Raw genomic sequence first — 17,430 nt, 5'->3', positions numbered from 1 at the left:
CCGTGGAGGGGATCTCCGGTAATCTTCTCTGTTAAGCTTCAGCTCTAGGCCCGGCTTGGGGCACGAGTGGAGCTTAGGAATGTCACTGCTGCTACGAGTCCAGCAGAGAGCAGCAGCGGCTAGGGGCATTGGCAGAGCTTAGTGACATCACCGCTGCTGCTCCCTGCTTGGTCCCGCTGCTAAAGAACAGCAGTGGTGATGTCCCTATGCTCCGCCCATGCACAAAGCTGGCCAGAGCTGAAGCTTAACAGAGAAGATCACCGGAGATTCCCGCCACTGAACGGGAAAAGGTAAGTACCGTTGTCACCAGTGTCACCTGCACTATCTGTCAGTACCGCCACTTTTGTGTAGGTGACACTGGTGACATATTTCCATTAAAAAACAATAAAAGAAAAAGAAGGTTAATAAAATAATTAAAAATGAAAAAAAACTTCTACAAAAATATCCCTAAAAAAACATATTTGGTATGAAATATAAAATTAAGAAAATAGAAAAAATATATAAAAATTCCCCCAAAAACTATATAACCCCATACAAATCCCTCACAATGCCATAACCATGCACTGCCTGTCAGAATAATGCTAAGAGGAATAATACACTGCACCACAATAGTAGTGCAGTGTTTTATAGAAATAATCAGATCTTTGGTGAAAGGTTGCCCTCTAATGGGAATATGGGTGAAAAAAACAACCCATAAAATAAAAGTGTAATAACATGATTTATTGACCCCCCCCTCCCCCACCAACAAAAAAAGAAAAAGAAAACAGTAGAAAGGCAGAAATGCTTTTGAAAAAAGAAATACACAATAATAATTTATAAAATTTTCTGCCCCCTCCCCCAAAGAAAACATACATTACCCTTAAAATGTATGAATAAATAAATGAAAATTAAGACATAACCCAAACATTACAAAAACAAACCCTCCAAAAACCTGTCAATAGTCTGCGTCAACATCATCCTGGGATGATGGGAAGAGTAGTATACTGCACTACTATAGAAATAAAAATCCCTACCATCTAAATCCCAATGTGTTCCATTTTTTTTTTTTTGTTCCTTTTTCTTATGCGGTTTCATAATCCCTGAGATAAGTAGTTCTGGCCCTAGAGTGTTATATATATTAGCGTCTGTAGCATGTATCAGGAACATGTTATCATACCTGTGTCTTTTTACAGGTGACTGATGTCCGGTGAGAAGGTGAAAGTGACCTATACCCCCGTCAACTGCAAGAAAGGAACCACAGGACAGGTAATTAATATTTATATTAATTACTGATAACAATCAGGCTAGATGTAATATCTAGACCTGCAGAGATGTCATAGTCTCCACCTTATACATGAACATATATGTGTTGTTAATAAGCATATCGTCTATGGACAGCTTCTTATATAACACAACCATGTCTCAGGTACAGAGAATAGGAACATTTATGATCCTTAATATCTGTTTTTTATTTGTAGGAATTCCTTTTTCAATATTTAATAGAATAGACCCAACTCACCCCAAGGTTTACAAGTTTCCTTTAGACAAACTGACTGCAGATTTAGAACATAACTGTAATGTAAAGAAAAATCAATAATTTGTTTTTGCTACAAATATATAATTATAAAAATAATGAGAATTAAAAAACTATATATTAAAAGACTATAGCCATAATAATACATAGCCTGTTGAAATAATCATGAAGCGCATAATACACTGCACTTTAATACTAGTGCAGTGTATTATATGAGCGATCTTAAGATCGCTGTTAAAAGTCCCCTTTGTACAAAAAACGTAAAGGCTAGCTAGGAATTTTCATCCGGAATAACTATTGCCAGAGGTTCCAAGCGTACATTACCGTCATCATAGATGGCAATGTATTCTGCCCGGATCCTATGTAAATGAAGTTAAAAATAAACAATTTATAAAATAATTCACCCCACCCCAACCCCTACAAAAAAAAAAATGTTTATATAAAAAAGAATAAAAAAAAAATAACCCATTTCTCCCCTCACATAAGCTATAATTAAAAATCGGCTGTCAACATAATGCTGACAGCGATAATACGCTGCACTATAACACTATTGCAATGTATTATATGGGTGATCACAAGATCACTGGGGAAAGGGCTCTCATCGAATTTGTTAAAAAAAAGACCAAAAAATAAAAAATAAAGAAAAAAAAGTTAAAAAAAATATTCAAACAGAACACCCTAAAAAAAAACATATTAAAAAAAGAAAAAATAATTTTAAACCAAAAACCCGAAATAAAACCCCTGACAATACTGTAACCATACATTGTCTTTTAGAATAATGACAAGAGGCCTAAGACACTAGTGCAGTGTATTATTACATAGTTATAGAAAGATTGCTGCTCAAAGTCCCTTGATGGGAATAGTTAAAGGAAATTTGTCACCAGTGTCACCTGCACTAACCTGTCGGTACCAACAGATAGTGCAGGTGACACTAATGACAAAGGTCCTTGCCTTGTCCCGTTCCGTGGAGGGGATCTCCGGTAATCTTCTCTGTTAAGCTTCAGCTCTAGGCCCGGCTTGGGGCACGAGTGGAGCTTAGGAATGTCACTGCTGCTACGAGTCCAGCAGAGAGCAGCAGCGGCTAGGGGCATTGGCAGAGCTTCGTGACATCACCGCTGCTGCTCCCTGCTTGGTCCCGCTGCTAAAGAACAGCAGTGGTGATGTCCCTATGCTCCGCCCATGCACAAAGCTGGCCAGAGCTGAAGCTTAACAGAGAAGATCACCGGAGATTCCCGCCACTGAACGGGAAAAGGTAAGTACCGTTGTCACCAGTGTCACCTGCACTATCTGTCAGTACCGCCACTTTTGTGTAGGTGACACTGGTGACATATTTCCATTAAAAACAATAAAAGAAAAAGAAGGTTAATAAAATAATTAAAAAAGAAAAAAAACTTCTACAAAAATATCCCTAAAAAAACATATTTGGTATGAAATATAAAATTAAGAAAATAGAAAAAATATATAAAAATTCCCCCAAAAACTATATAACCCCATACAAATCCCTCACAATGCCATAACCATGCACTGCCTGTCAGAATAATGCTAAGAGGAATAATACACTGCACCACAATAGTAGTGCAGTGTTTTATAGAAATAATCAGATCTTTGGTGAAAGGTTGCCCTCTAATGGGAATATGGGTGAAAAAAACAACCCATAAAATAAAAGTGTAATAACATGATTTATTGACCCCCCCCCTCCCCCACCAACAAAAAAAGAAAAAGAAAACAGTAGAAAGGCAGAAATGCTTTTGAAAAAAGAAATACACAATAATAATTTATAAAATTTTCTGCCCCCTCCCCCAAAGAAAACATATATTACCCTTAAAATGTATGAATAAATAAATGAAAATTAAGACATAACCCAAACATTACAAAAACAAACCCTCCAAAAACCTGTCAATAGTCTGCGTCAACATCATCCTGGGATGATGGGAAGAGTAGTACACTGCACTACTATAGAAATAAAAATCCCTACCATCTAAATCCCAATGTGTTCCATTTTTTTTTTTGTTCCTTTTTCTTATGCGGTTTCTTAATCCCTGAGATAAGTAGTTCTGGCCCTAGAGTGTTATATATATTAGCATCTGTAGCATGTATCAGGAACATGTTATCATACCTGTGTCTTTTTACAGGTGACTGATGTCCGGTGAGAAGGTGAAAGTGACCTATACCCCCGTCAACTGCAAGAAAGGAACCACAGGACAGGTAATTAATATTTATATTAATTACTGATAACAATCAGGCTAGATGTAATATCTAGACCTGCAGAGATGTCATAGTCTCCACCTTATACATGAACATATATGTGTTGTTAATAAGCATATCGTCTATGGACAGCTTCTTATATAACACAACCATGTCTCAGGTACAGAGAATAGGAACATTTATGATCCTTAATATCTGTTTTTTATTTGTAGGAATTCCTTTTTCAATATTTAATAGAATAGACCCAACTTACCCCAAGGTTTACAAGTTTCCTTTAGACAAACTGACTGCAGATTTAGAACATAACTGTAATGTAAAGAAAAATCAATAATTTGTTTTTGCTACAAATATATAATTATAAAAATAATGAGAATTAAAAAACTATATATTAAAAGACTATAGCCATAATAATACATAGCCTGTTGAAATAATCATGAAGCGCATAATACACTGCACTTTAATACTAGTGCAGTGTATTATATGAGCGATCTTAAGATCGCTGTTAAAAGTCCCCTTTGTAAAAAAAAACGTAAAGGCTAGCTAGGAATTTTCATCCGGAATAACTATTGCCGGAGGTTCCAAGCGTACATTACCGTCATCACAGATGGCAATGTATTCTGCCCAGATCCTATGTAAATGAAGTTAAAAATAAACAATTTATAAAATAATTCACCCCACCCCAACCCCTACAAAAAAATTAATGTTTATATAAAAAAGAATTTAAAAAAAATAACCCATTTCTCCCCTCACATAAACTATTATTAAAAATCGTCTGTCAACATAATGCTGACAGCGATAATACACTGCACTATAACACTATTGCAATGTATTATATGGGTGATCACAAGATCACTGGGGAAAGGCCTCTCATCGAATTTGTTAAAAAAAAGACCAAAAAATAAAAAATAAAGAAAAAAAAGTTAAAAAAAATATTCAAACAGAACAACCTAAAAAAAAACATATTAAAAAAAGAAAAAATAATTTTAAACCAAAAACCCGAAATAAAACCCCTGACAATACTGTAACCATACATTGTCTTTTAGAATAATGACAAGAGGCCTAAGACACTAGTGCAGTGTATTATTACATAGCTATCGAAAGATTGCTGCTCAAAGTCCCTTGATGGGAATAGTTAAAGGAAATTTGTCACCAGTGTCACCTGCACTAACCTGTCGGTACCAACAGATAGTGCAGGTGACACTAATGACAAAGGTCCTTGCCTTGTCCCGTTCCGTGGAGGGGATCTCCGGTAATCTTCTCTGTTAAGCTTCAGCTCTGGGCCCGGCTTGGGGCACGAGTGGAGCTTAGGAATGTCACTGCTGCTACGAGTCCAGCAGAGAGCAGCAGCGGCTAGGGGCATTGGCAGAGCTTCGTGACATCACCGCTGCTGCTCCCTGCTTGGTCCCGCTGCTAAAGAACAGCAGTGGTGATGTCCCTATGCTCCGCCCATGCACCAAGCTGGCCAGAGCTGAAGCTTAACAGAGAAGATCACCGGAGATTCCCGCCACTGAACGGGAAAAGGTAAGTACCGTTGTCACCAGTGTCACCTGCACTGTCAGTACCGCCACTTTTGTGTAGGTGACACTGGTGACATATTTCCATTAAAAACAATAAAAGAAATAGAAGGTTAATAAAATAATTAAAAAAGAAAAAAAACTTCTACAAAAATATCCCTAAAAAAACATATTTGGTATGAAATATAAAATTAAGAAAATAGAAAAAATATATAAAAATTCCCCCAAAAACTATATAACCCCATGCAAATCCCTCACAATGCCATAACCATGCACTGCCTGTCAGAATAATGCTAAGAGGAATAATACACTGCACCACAATAGTAGTGCAGCGTTTTATAGAAATAATCAGATCTTTGGTGAAAGGTTGCCCTCTAATGGGAATATGGGTGAAAAAAACAATCCATAAAATAAAAGTGTAATAACATGATTTATTGACCCCCCCCTCCCCCACCAACAAAAAAAGAAAAAGAAAACAGTAGAAACGCAGAAATGCTTTTGAAAAAAGAAATGCACAATAATAATTTATAAAATTTTCTGCCCCCTCCCCCAAAGAAAACATATATTACCCTTAAAATGTATGAATAAATAAATGAAAATTAAGACATAACCCAAACATTACAAAAACAAACCCTCCAAAAACCTGTCAATAGTCTGCGTCAACATCATCCTGGGATGATGGGAAGAGTAGTACACTGCACTACTATAGAAATAAAAATCCCTACCATCTAAATCCCAATGTGTTCCATTTTTTTTGTTCCTTTTTCTTATGCGGTTTCATAATCCCTGAGATAAGTAGTTCTGGCCCTAGAGTGTTATATATATTAGCGTCTGTAGCATGTATCAGGAACATGTTATCATACCTGTGTCTTTTTACAGGTGACTGATGTCTGGTGAGAAGGTGAAAGTGACCTATACCCCCGTCAACTGCAAGAAAGGAACCACAGGACAGGTAATTAATATTTATATTAATTACTGATAACAATCAGGCTAGATGTAATATCTAGACCTGCAGAGATGTCATAGTCTCCACCTTATACATGAACATATATGTGTTGTTAATAAGCATATCGTCTATGGACAGCTTCTTATATAACACAACCATGTCTCAGGTACAGAGAATAGGAACATTTATGATCCTTAATATCTGTTTTTTATTTGTAGGAATTCCTTTTTCAATATTTAATAGAATAGACCCAACTTACCCCAAGGTTTACAAGTTTCCTTTAGACAAACTGACTGCAGATTTAGAACATAACTGTAATGTAAAGAAAAATCAATAATTTGTTTTTGCTACAAATATATAATTATAAAAATAATGAGAATTAAAAAACTATATATTAAAAGACTATAGCCATAATAATACATAGCCTGTTGAAATAATCATGAAGCGCATAATACACTGCACTTTAATACTAGTGCAGTGTATTATATGAGCGATCTTAAGATCGCTGTTAAAAGTCCCCTTTGTAAAAAAAACGTAAAGGCTAGCTAGGAATTTTCATCCGGAATAACTATTGCCGGAGGTTCCAAGCGTACATTACCGTCATCATAGATGGCAATGTATTCTGCCCGGATCCTATGTAAATGAAGTTAAAAATAAACAATTTATAAAATAATTCACCCCACCCCAACCCCTACAAAAAAATAAATGTTTATATAAAAAAGAATAAAAAAAAAATAACCCATTTCTCCCCTCACATAAGCTATAATTAAAAAATCGTCTGTCAACATAATGCTGACAGCGATAATGCGCTGCACTATAACACTATTGCAATGTATTATATGGGTGATCACAAGATCACTGGGGAAAGGCCTGTCATCGAATTTGTTAAAAAAAAAGACCAAAAAATAAAAAATAAAGAAAAAAAAGTTAAAAAAAATATTCAAACAGAACACCCTAAAAAAAAACATATTAAAAAAAGAAAAAATAATTTTAAACCAAAAACCCGAAATAAAACCCCTGACAATACTGTAACCATACATTGTCTTTTAGAATAATGACAAGAGGCCTAAGACACTAGTGCAGTGTATTATTACATAGCTATCGAAAGATTGCTGCTCAAAGTCCCTTGATGGGAATAGTTAAAGGAAATTTGTCACCAGTGTCACCTGCATTAACCTGTCGGTACCAACAGATAGTGCAGGTGACACTAATGACAAAGGTCCTTGCCTTGTCCCGTTCCGTGGAGGGGATCTCCGGTAATCTTCTCTGTTAAGCTTCAGCTCTAGGCCCGGCTTGGGGCACGAGTGGAGCTTAGGAATGTCACTGCTGCTACGAGTCCAGCAGAGAGCAGCAGTGGCTAGGGGCATTGGCAGAGCTTCGTGACATCATCGCTGCTGCTCCCTGCTTGGTCCCGCTGCTAAAGAACAGCAGTGGTGATGTCCCTATTCTCCGCCCATGCACCAAGCTGGCCAGAGCTGAAGCTTAACAGAGAAGATCACCGGAGATTCCCGCCACTGAACGGGAAAAGGTAAGTACCGTTGTCACCAGTGTCACCTGCACTATCTGTCAGTACCGCCACTTTTGTGTAGGTGACACTGGTGAAATATTTCCATTAAAAACAATAAAAGAAAAAGAAGGTTAATAAAATAATTAAAAAAGAAAAAAAACTTCTACAAAAATATCCCTAAAAAAACATATTTGGTATGAAATATAAAATTAAGAAAATAGAAAAAATATATAAAAATTCCCCAAAAAACTATATAACCCCATACAAATCCCTCACAATGCCATAACCATGCACTGCCTGTCAGAATAATGCTAAGAGGAATAATACACTGCACCACAATAGTAGTGCAGTGTTTTATAGAAATAATCAGATCTTTTGTGAAAGATTGCCCTCTAATGAGAATATGGGTGAAAAAAACAACCCATAAAATAAAAGTGTAATAACATGATTTATTGACCCCCCCCCCTCCCCCACCAACAAAAAAAGAAAAAGAAAACAGTAGAAAGGCAGAAATGCTTTTGAAAAAAGAAATACACAATAATAATTTATAAAATTTTCTGCCCCCTCCCCCAAAGAAAACATATATTACCCTTAAAATGTATGAATAAATAAATGAAAATTAAGACATAACCCAAACATTACAAAAACAAACCCTTCAAAAACCTGTCAATAGTCTGCGTCAACATCATCCTGGGATGATGGGAGGAGTAGTACACTGCACTACTATAGAAATAACAATCCCTATCATCTAAATCCCAATGTGTTCCATTTTTTTTTGTTCCTTTTTCTTATGCGGTTTCATAATCCCTGAGATAAGTAGTTCTGGCCCTAGAGTGTTATATATATTAGCGTCTGTAGCATGTATCAGGAACATGTTATCATACCTGTGTCTTTTTACAGGTGACTGATGTCCGGTGAGAAGGTGAAAGTGACCTATACCCCCGTCAACTGCAAGAAAGGAACCACAGGACAGGTAATTAATATTTATATTAATTACTGATAACAATCAGGCTAGATGTAATATCTAGACCTGCAGAGATGTCATAGTCTCCACCTTATACATGAACATATATGTGTTGTTAATAAGCATATCGTCTATGGACAGCTTCTTATATAACACAACCATGTCTCAGGTACAGAGAATAGGAACATTTATGATCCTTAATATCTGTTTTTTATTTGTAGGAATTCCTTTATCAATATTTAATAGAATAGATCCAACTTACCCCAAGGTTTACAAGTTTCCTTTAGACAAACTGACTGCAGATTTAGAACATAACTGTAATGTAAAGAAAAATCTATAATTTGTTTTTGCTACAAATATATAATTATAAAAATAATGAGAATTAAAAAACTATATATTAAAAGACTAGAGCCATAATAATACATAGCCTGTTGAAATAATCATGAAGCGCATAATACACTGCACTTTAATACTAGTGCAGTGTATTATATGAGCGATCTTAAGATCGCTGTTAAAAGTCCCCTTTGTAAAAAAAACGTAAAGGCTAGCTAGGAATTTTCATCCGGAATAACTATTGCCGGAGGTTCCAAGCGTACATTACCGTCATCATAGATGGCAATGTATTCTGCCCGGATCCTATGTAAATGAAGTTAAAAATAAACAATTTATAAAATAATACACCCCACCCAAACCCCTACAAAAAAATAAATGTTTATATAAAAAAGAATAAAAAAAAAATAACCCATTTCTCCCCTCACATAAGCTATAATTAAAAATCGGCTGTCAACATAATGCTGACAGCGATAATACACTGCACTATAACACTATTGCAATGTATTATATGGGTGATCACAAGATCACTGGGGAAAGGCCTCATCGAATTTGTTAAAAAAAAGACCAAAAAAAAAAAAATAAAGAAAAAAAAGTTAAAAAAAATATTCAAACAGAACACCCTAAAAAAAAATATTAAAAAAAGAAAAAAAAAAATTTAAAACCAAAAACCCAAAATAAAACCCCTGACAATACTGTAACCATACATTGTCTTTTAGAATAATGACAAGAGGCGTAAGACACTAGTGCAGTGTATTATTACATAGCTATCGAAAGATTGCTGCTCAAAGTCCCTTGATGGGAATAGTTAAAGGAAATTTGTCACCAGTTTCACCTGCACTAACCTGTCGGTACCAACAGATAGTGCAGGTGACACTAATGACAAAGGTCCTTGCCTTGTCCCGTTCCGTGGAGGGGATCTCCGGTAATCTTCTCTGTTAAGCTTCAGCTCTAGGCCCGGCTTGGGGCACGAGTGAAGCTTAGGAATGTCACTGCTGCTACGAGTCCAGCAGAGAGCAGAAGCGGCTAGGGGCATTGGCAGAGCTTAGTGACATCACCGCTGCTGCTCCCTGCTTGGTCCCGCTGCTAAAGAACAGCAGTGGTGATGTCCCTATGCTCCGCCCATGCACCAAGCTGGCCAGAGCTGAAGCTTAACAGAGAAGATCACCAGAGATTCCCGCCACTGAACGGGAAAAGGTAAGTACCGTTGTCACCAGTGTCACCTGCACTATCTGTCAGTACTGCCACTTTTGTGTAGGTGACACTGGTGACATATTTCCATTAAAAACAATAAAAGAAAAAGAAGGTTAATAAAATAATTAAAAAAGAAAAAAAACGTCTACAAAAATATCCCTAAAAAAACATATTTTATATGAAATATAAAATTAAGAAAATAGAAAAAATATATAAAAATTGCCCCAAAAACTATGTAACCCCATACAAATCCCTCACAATGCCATAACCATGCACTGCCTGTCAGAATAATGCTAAGAGGAATAATACACTGCACCACAATAGTAGTGCAGTGTTTTATAGAAATAATCAGATCTTTGGTGAAAGGTTGCCCTCTAATGGGAATATGGGTGAAAAAAACAACCCATAAAATAAAAGTGTACTAACATGATTTATTGACACCCTCCCTCCCCCACCAACAAAAAAAGAAAAAGAAAACAGTAGAAAGGCAGAAATGCTTTTGAAAAAAGAAATACACAATAATAATTTATAACATTTTCTGCCCCCTCCCCCAAAGAAAACATATATTACCCTTAAAATGTATGAATAAATAAATGAAAATGAAGACATAACCCAAACATTACAAAAACAAACCCTCCAAAAACCTGTCAATAGTCTGCGTCAACATCATCCTGGGATGATGGGAGGAGTAGTACACTGCACTACTATAGAAATAAAAATCCCTATAATCTAAATCCCAATGTGTTCCATTTTTTTTTGTTCCTTTTTCTTATGCGGTTTCATAATCCCTGAGATAAGTAGTTCTGGCCCTAGAGTGTTATATATATTAGCGTCTGTAGCATGTATCAGGAACATGTTATCATACCTGTGTCTTTTTACAGGTGACTGATGTCCGGTGAGAAGGTGAAAGTGACCTATACCCCCGTCAACTGCAAGAAAGGAACCACAGGACAGGTAATTAATATTTATATTAATTACTGATAACAATCAGGCTAGATGTAATATCTAGACCTGCAGAGATGTCATAGTCACCACCTTATACATGAACATATATGTGTTGTTAATAAGCATATCGTCTATGGACAGCTTCTTATATAACACAACCATGTCTCAGGTACAGAGAATAGGAACATTTATGATCCTTAATATCTGTTTTTTATTTGTAGGAATTCCTTTATCAATATTTAATAGAATAGACCCGACTTACCCCAAGGTTTACAAGTTTCCTTTAGACAAACTGACTGCAGATTTAGAACATAACTGTAATGTAAAAAAAAATCAATAATTTGTTTTTGCTACAAATATATAATTATAAAAATAATGAGAATTAAAAAACTATATATTAAAAGACTAGAGCCATAATAATACATAGCCTGTTGAAATAATCATGAAGCGCATAATACACTGCACTTTAATACTAGTGCAGTGTATTATATGAGCGATCTTAAGATCGCTGTTAAAAGTCCCCTTTGTAAAAAAAAAACTTAAAGGCTAGCTAGGAATTTTCAGCCGGAATAACTATTGCCGGAGGTTCCAAGCGTACATTACCGTCATCATAGATGGCAATGTATTCTGCCCGGATCCTATGTAAATGAAGTTAAAAATAAACAATTTATAAAATAATTCACCCCACCCCAACCCCTACAAAAAAATAAATGTTTATATAAAAAAGAATTTAAAAAAAATAACCCATTTCTCCCCTCACATAAGCTATAATTAAAAATCGGCTGTCAACATAATGCTGACAGCGATTATACACTGCACTATAACACTATTGCAATGTATTACATGGGTGATCAAAAGATCACTGGGGGAAGGCCTCTCATCGTATTTGTTAAAAAAGACCAAAAAATAAAAAATAAAGAAAAAAAAGTTAAAAAAAATATTTAAACAGAACACCCTAAAAAAAAACATATTAAAAAAAGAAAAAAAAATTTTAAACCAAAAACCCGAAATAAAACCCCTGACAATACTGTAACCATACATTGTCTTTTAGAATAATGACAAGAGGCCTAAGACACTAGTGCAGTGTATTATTACATAGCTATCGAAAGATTGCTGCTCAAAGTCCCTTGATGGGAATAGTTAAAGGAAATTTGTCACCAGTGTCACCTGCCCTAACCTGTCGGTACCAACATATAGTGCAGGTGACACTAATGACAACAGTCCTTGCCTTGTCCCGTTCCGTGGAGGGGATCTCCGGTAATCTTCTCTGTTAAGCTTCAGCTCTAGGCCCGGCTTGGGGCACGAGTGGAGCTTAGGAATGTCACTGCTGCTACGAGTCCAGCAGAGAGCAGCAGCGGCTAGGGGCATTGGCAGAGCTTAGTGACATCACCGCTGCTGCTCCCTGCTTGGTCCCGCTGCTAAAGAACAGCAGTGGTGATGTCCCTATGCTCCGCCCATGCACCAAGCTGGCCAGAGCTGAAGCTTAACAGAGAAGATCACCAGAGATTCCCGCCACTGAACGGGAAAAGGTAAGTACCGTTGTCACCAGTGTCACCTGCACTATCTGTCAGTACCGCCACTTTTGTGTAGGTGACACTGGTGACATATTTCCATTAAAAACAATAAAAGAAAAAGAAGGTTAATAAAATAATTAAAAAAGAAAAAAAACTTCTACAAAAATATCCCTAAAAAAACATATTTGGTATGAAATATAAAATTAAGAAAATAGAAAAAATATATAAAAATTCCCCCAAAAACTATATAACCCCATACAAATCCCTCACAATGCCATAACCATGCACTGCCTGTCAGAATAATGCTAAGAGGAATAATACACTGCACCACAATAGTAGTGCAGTGTTTTATAGAAATAATCAGATCTTTGGTGAAAGGTTGCCCTCTAATGGGAATAAGGGTGAAAAAAACAACCCATAAAATAAAAGTGTAATAACATGATTTATTGACCCCCCCCCTCCCCCACCAACAAAAAAAGAAAAAGAAAACAGTAGAAAGGCAGAAATGCTTTTGAAAAAAGAAATACACAATAATAATTTATAAAATGTTCTGCCCCCTCCCCCAAAGAAAACATATATTACCCTTAAAATGTATGAATAAATAAATGAAAATTATGACATAACCCAAACATTACAAAAACAAACCCTCCAAAAACCTGTCAATAGTCTGCGTAAACATCATCCTGGGATGATGGGAGGATTAGTACACTGCACTACTATAGAAATAAAAATCCCTATCATCTAAATCCCAATGTGTTCCAATTTTTTTTTGTTCCTTTTTTTTATGCGGTTTCATAATCCCTGAGATAAGTAGTTCTGGCCCTAGAGTGTTATATATATTAGCGTCTGTAGCATGTATCAGGAACATGTTATCATACCTGTGTCTTTTTACAGGTGACTGATGTCCGGTGAGAAGGTGAAAGAGACCTATACCCCCGTCAACTGCAAGAAAGGAACCACAGGACAGGTAATTAATATTTATATTAATTACTGATAACAATCAGGCTAGATGTAATATCTAGACCTGCAGAGATGTCATAGTCTCCACCTTATACATGAACATATATGTGTTGTTAATAAGCATATCGTCTATGGACAGCTTCTTATATAACACAACCATGTCTCAGGTACAGAGAATAGGAACATTTATGATCCTTAATATCTGTTTTTTTATTTGTAGGAATTCCTTTATCAATATTTAATAGAATAGACCCGACTTACCCCAAGGTTTACAAGTTTCCTTTAGACAAACTGACTGCAGATTTAGAACATAACTGTAATGTAAAGAAAAATCAATAATTTGTTTTTGCTACAAATATATAATTATAAAAATAATGAGAATTAAAAAACTATATATTAAAAGACTAGAGCCATAATAATACATAGCCTGTTGAAATAACCATGAAGCGCATAATACACTGCACTTTAATACTAGTGCAGTGTATTATATGAGCGATCTTAAGATCGCTGTTAAAAGTCCCCTTTGTAAAAAAAACGTAAAGGCTAGCTAGGAATTTTCATCCGGAATAACTATTGCCGGAGGTTCCAAGCGTACATTACCGTCATCATAGATGGCAATGTATTCTGCTCGGATCCTATGTAAATGAAGTTAAAAATAAACAATTTATAAAATAATTCACCCCACCCAAACCCCTACAAAAAAATAAATGTTTATATAAAAAAGAAAAAAAAAAAAATAACCCATTTCTCCCCTCACATAAGCTATAATTAAAAATCGTCAGTCAACATAATGCTGACAGCGATAATACACTGCACTATAACACTATTGCAATGTATTATATGGGTGATCACAAGATCACTGGGGAAAGGCCTCTCATCGAATTTGTTAAAAAAAAAGACCAAAAAATAAAAAATAAAGAAAAAAAAGTTTAAAAAAATATTCAAACAGAACACCCTAAAAAAAAACATATTAAAAAAAGAAAAAAAAATTTAAAACCAAAAACCCGAAATAAAACCCCTGACAATACTGTAACCATACATTGTCTTTTAGAATAATGACAAGAGGCGTAAGACACTAGTGCAGTGTATTATTACATAGCTATCGAAAGATTGCTGCTCAAAGTCCCTTGATGGGAATTGTTAAAGGAAATTTGTCACCAGTCTCACCTGCACTAACCTGTCGGTACCAACAGATAGTGCAGGTGACACTAATGACAAAGGTCCTTGCCTTGTCCCGTTCCGTGGAGGGGATCTCCGGTAATCTTCTCTGTTAAGCTTCAGCTCTAGGCCCGGCTTGGGGCACGAGTGGAGCTTAGGAATGTCACTGCTGCTACGAGTCCAGCAGAGAGCAGCAGCGGCTAGGGGCATTGGCAGAGCTTAGTGACATCACCGCTGCTGCTCCCTGCTTGGTCCCGCTGCTAAAGAACAGCAGTGGTGATGTCCCTATGCTCCGCCCATGCACCAAGCTGGCCAGAGCTGAAGCTTAACAGAGAAGATCACCGGAGATTCCCGCCACTGAACGGGAAAAGGTAAGTACCGTTGTCACCAGTGTCACCTGCACTATCTGTCAGTACCGCCACTTTTGTGTAGGTGACACTGGTGACATATTTCCATTAAAAACAATAAAAGAAAAAGAAGGTTAATAAAATAATTAAAAAAGAAAAAAAACGTCTACAAAAATATCCCTAAAAAAACATATTTGATATGAAATATAAAATTAAGAAAATAGAAAAAATATAAAAATTCCCCCCAAAACTATGTAACCCCATACAAATCCCTCACAATGCCATAACCATGCACTGCCTGTCAGAATAATGCTAAGAGGAATAATACACTGCACCACAATAGTAGTGCAGTGTTTTATAGAAATAATCAGATCTTTGGTGAAAGGTTGCCCTCTAATGGGAATATGGGTGAAAAAAACAACCCATAAAATAAAAGTGTAATAACATGATTTATTAACCCCCCCCCTCCCCCACCAACAAAAAAAGAAAAAGAAAACAGTAGAAAGGCAGAAATGCTTTTGAAAAAAGAAATACACAATAATAATTTATAAAATGTTCTGCCCCCTCCCCCAAAGAAAACATATATTACCCTTAAAATGTATGAATAAATAAATGAAAATTAAGACATAACCCAAACATTACAAAAACAAACCCTCCAAAAACCTGTCAATAGTCTGCGTCAACATCATCCTGGGATGATGGGAGGAGTAGTACACTGCACTACTATAGAAATAAAAATCCCTATCATCTAAATCCCAATGTGTTCCATTTTTTTTTGTTCCTTTTTCTTATGCGGTTTCATAATCCCTGAGATAAGTAGTTCTGGCCCTAGAGTGTTATATATATTAGCGTCTGTAGCATGTATCAGAAACATGTTATCATACCTGTGTCTTTTTACAGGTGACTGATGTTCGGTGAGAAGGTGAAAGTGACCTATACCCCCGTCAACTGCAAGAAAGGAACCACAGGACAGGTAATTAATATTTATATTAATTACTGATAACAATCAGGCTAGATGTAATATCTAGACCTGCAGAGATGTCATAGTCTCCACCTTATACATGAACATATATGTGTTGTTAATAAGCATATCGTCTATGGACAGCTTCTTATATAACACAACCATGTCTCAGGTACAGAGAATAGGAACATTTATGATCCTTAATATCTGTTTTTTATTTGTAGGAATTCCTTTATCAATATTTAATAGAATAGACCCAACTTACCCCAAGGTTTACAAGTTTCCTTTGGACAAACTGACTGCAGATTTAGAACATAACTGTAATGTAAAGAAAAATCTATAATTTGTTTTTGCTACAAATATATAATTATAAAAATAATGAGAATTAAAAAACTATATATTAAAAGACTAGAGCCATAATAATACATAGCCTGTTGAAATAATCATGAAGCGCATAATACACTGCACTTTAATACTAGTGCAGTGTATTATATGAGCGATCTTAAGATCGCTGTTAAAAGTCCCCTTTGTAAAAAAAAACGTTAAGGCTAGCTAGGAATTTTCATCCGGAATAACTATTGCCGGAGGTTCCAAGCGTACATTACCGTCATCATAGATGGCAATGTATTCTGCCCGTATCCTATGTAAATGAAGTTAAAAATAAACAATTTATAAAATAATTCACCCCACCCAAACCCCTACAAAAAAATAAATGTTTATATAAAAAAGAATAAAAAAAAATAACCCATTTCTCCCCTCACATAAGCTATAATTAAAAATCGTCTGTCAACATAATGCTGACAGCGATAATACACTGCACTATAACACTATTGCAATGTATTATATGGGTGATCACAAGATCACTGGGGAAAGGCCTCTCATCGAATTTGTTAAAAAAAAGACCAAAAAATAAAAAATAAAGAAAAAAAAGTAAAAAAAAATATTCAAACAGAACACCCTAAAAAAAAACATAATAAAAAAAGAAAAAAAATTTTTAAACCAAAAACCCGAAATAAAACCCCTGACAATACTGTAACCATACATTGTCTTTTAGAATAATGACAAGAGGCGTAAGACACTAGTGCAGTGTATTATTACATAGCTATCGAAAGATTGCTGCTCAAAGTCCCTTGATGGGAATAGTTAAAGGAAATTTGTCACCAGTTTCACCTGCACTAACCTGTCGGTACCAACAGATAGTGCAGGTGACACTAATGACAAAGGTCCTTGCCTTGTCCCGTTCCGTGGAGGGGATCTCCGGTAATCTTCTCTGTTAAGCTTCAGCTCTAGGCCCGGCTTGGGGCACGAGTGGAGCTTAGGAATGTCACTGCTGCTACGAGTCCAGCAGAGAGCAGCAGCGGCTAGGGGCATT

The 17,430-nt window shown here is 35.9% G+C and overlaps 2 long non-coding RNA genes across 2 annotated transcripts; both read left to right on the top strand.

The window, feature by feature from the left end:
* The first annotated feature begins 2,723 nt into the window (after positions 1-2,723).
* On the top strand, positions 2,724-8,154 carry LOC130351365 (uncharacterized). Its single transcript, XR_008888088.1, has 2 exons — positions 2,724-3,718; positions 6,112-8,154. It is a non-coding gene; the product is annotated as an uncharacterized LOC130351365 (long non-coding RNA).
* Positions 8,155-10,155: 2,001 nt separating this feature from the next.
* LOC130351366 (uncharacterized) lies at positions 10,156-16,999 on the top strand. The gene is made up of 3 exons (XR_008888089.1): positions 10,156-11,127; positions 13,527-13,599; positions 15,998-16,999. It is a non-coding gene; the product is annotated as an uncharacterized LOC130351366 (long non-coding RNA).
* Positions 17,000-17,430: the final 431 nt, after the last annotated feature.

This window comes from Hyla sarda, unplaced genomic scaffold (genome assembly GCF_029499605.1).
Source record: "Hyla sarda isolate aHylSar1 unplaced genomic scaffold, aHylSar1.hap1 scaffold_970, whole genome shotgun sequence".
NCBI lineage: Eukaryota > Metazoa > Chordata > Amphibia > Anura > Hylidae > Hyla > Hyla sarda.
The sequence above is the reverse complement of the archived record's forward strand: the minus strand, read 5'-3'. Positions and strand labels throughout refer to the sequence as shown.